This window comes from Girardinichthys multiradiatus, chromosome 14 (assembly GCF_021462225.1).
Source record: "Girardinichthys multiradiatus isolate DD_20200921_A chromosome 14, DD_fGirMul_XY1, whole genome shotgun sequence".
Lineage (NCBI taxonomy): Eukaryota > Metazoa > Chordata > Actinopteri > Cyprinodontiformes > Goodeidae > Girardinichthys > Girardinichthys multiradiatus.
In genome coordinates this window covers 10,493,389-10,496,213 of record NC_061807.1, presented here as the reverse complement: position 1 = coordinate 10,496,213, position 2,825 = coordinate 10,493,389, and positions in this window count along the sequence as shown.

Below are 2,825 nucleotides of genomic sequence, written 5' to 3'. Positions count from 1 at the left end.
CGTTAATGTAACACATAGAGTTGCAGGTTACAAGTGTCCTGTCAGCAAAAAAAGGGGGGGTGTGGGGGAAAGGGAGAGTGTCAGGGTGGTTGATGTCGCCCGTTCTGGCCCCTGGCAGACATTTGACTATGGTCGCTGGTGTCTCTAATGCCACGTTTCTGACTATGAAGCTGCCAATTACCAGTCAGTTTCTCAGCGGGTGTGTCGCTGAGCGGAGAAAATCTGTTAAAAACGCAGACGGGTTGGTGGTGACCTGTGGGCTGGGATCTAGGACTATGCTTATACGTACCGTCACCCAGCCGGCCTGAGGCCCCAATTGCGCGGGCTCTGCTGAAGGACTGCTGTGGGGAGTTACCCTCGGTGGCTCCCCGCTGGCTAAGGGGCCTCGGCTATCTGCTGGTTTTTCAACAGCGCGGAGCCGGGCCTGTGGTAGATGTGGTAAATTATTTTTTAATCTATTGAATTTTGGCCGTGGGCAAGACACTGTCTTAATATGGTAATGGCTGGGTAGCAGTACAGAAGCTGCAGAGAGGAGTGTTAAACTACAACCCTGCTTCCTGGTCTGAACCCTGGGTTGTCAGAGTTTTGGTGAACTAATAAGTTCGGCCAGATTTCTAGAAAGAAGAGCTGCTCCATCTAAAGTGGGATGGATGCCGTCTCTCCGGATCAGGCCAGGTTTTCCCCAAAATGTTCGCCAGTTATCAATGTAGACCACATCGTTTTCTGGACACCACCTAGACAGCCAGCGGTTGAATGTCAGCATGCGGCTAAACATGTCGTCACTGGTCAGATCAGGAAGGGGACCAGAGAAAATTACGGAGTCCGACATTGTTATGGCAAACTTACACACCGAAGCAACACTAACTTTGGTGACCTCCGATTGACGTAACCGGGTGTCATTACCGCCAGCGTGAATAACAATCTTACTGTATTTACGCTTATCCTTAGCCAGCAGTTTCAGGTAGGATTTGATGTCGCCCGTTCTGGCCCCTGGCGGACATTTGACTATGGTCGCTGGTGTCTCTAGTGCCACGTTTCTGACTATGGAGCTGCCAATTACCAGAGTTGGTTTCTCAGCGGGTGTGTCGCTGAGCAGGGAAAATCTGTTAGAAACGCAGACGGGTTGGTGGTGACCTGTGGGCTGGGATCTAGGACTATGCTTTCTACGTACCATCACCCAGCCGGCCTGAGGCCCTGGCTGCGCTGGCTCTGCTGGAGGACTGCTATGGGGAGCTACCCTTGGTGGCTCCGCGCTGGCTAAGGGGCCTCGGCTATCTGCTGGATTTTCAACAGCACGGAGCCAGGTCTCCAATTCCGACACTCTTGACTCCAAAGCTACAAAAATACTACATTTATTACACGAACCATTATCACTAAAGGAGGCAGAGGAGTAACTGAACATCTGACACAGAGAGCAGGAGAGAGGAGAAGACTCATAGAGAGAAACAGCAGAACGGGTAGCCATGGTGGAGCTAATGCTAATGCTAAGCTACCGACCCCTTACCACTACTAGAAAACCGTGTAAAACACGGAGAGTCCCAAAACGTTAAAAGTAGCAACAGAAAGTAAGTGTTTTAACGTGCTTATGTATTGGAACAAGTAAGAGATATCACATATATTTATCAAGAATTATAATTAAAAATCATAATGTGAGAAAATTTATTTCTTAACCAAAAATCCACATTTATGAATCGAAACCAGAGATGTCCTCTGGTCTTGTAATTGTGGCTCAATGCCTCTGATAATTACAACTATTAAATACTCAGTAATAATTGATAACTATTACCAGAGATGTCACTGTTTAATCAACCGTTTCGGCAGAAACGTGGGGAACTTTGACCTTATTTTGACTAACAAATCACTCTTGCACAAAATAAACACAAACGCCTTTTCTTTATCTACGTGGCATTTATTAAATCAACAGCCCTGATCCAATTCGCTCTTCCGATTCAATAACCTTCACCTAATCAAACATGCAAAGTTCTACTAAAAGGGGTAAAATATCTAATTAAACAAAACAAAATTGCATTGAGTTTGTATGAAATCAAACCAGCAGTTATGGCAAAAGTGATGATATGAAAAAAAAAAAAGGAATATGGTGTTGAACGGAGTTTTGGGAAGCGGCCCGCCAGAAAGTGTAGCTCAGCGGGACACGGGCGGTCATACAACTTCCCCCAAGCAAAGTTGTAAACTCAGCGCACACAAAGGATCATAAACCTTCTTGGCGGCAAACCAGTAAAACCAGTAATGTCGAAGAAAAGGGAAAATGGTTGACTTTAACCATAAGGTTATTATAACAGTTCAGTTCCACAGCGCACCTGCGCTTGCTCTCAGGTGTTAAACAACACAGCAAAACACACACAGCTGTGGAGCACAGCGGCTTCCAGATATCCAACACCGCACACCAAAGTTTCAATAAAATATTGCATGCACATACAATTCAGAACACATTAGACTATAAGTGGCGATTCTAAATCGCACTAAAACCTACTCTACCCTGCCCATGCTATTCCTAATAAAGAAATAAAAATAAAAGGATGGATTTTACTTGTTGAAGTCTTCTCTGAGCAGAGGGAGAGAGAGAGAGGGATTGAAGAGTTTCCACGCGTCCGCGGATAACTCAGGGAGGCAGTTCGTTTTTCGTCCTTGTGGCCTCCTTGGCAGAAAGGTAAGAAAAATATGATGGACCGTCACTAGTCGACTGGAGCAATAAAAAACAAGGAGGGAAAAATTTTCGTCTCCTTGAAAACTCCGTGTTTTTTTTTTTGGTTACCTGTTAAACCCACGTCTTCGATCGGCAAAGTTGAAAACTTACAAGCCGTCTT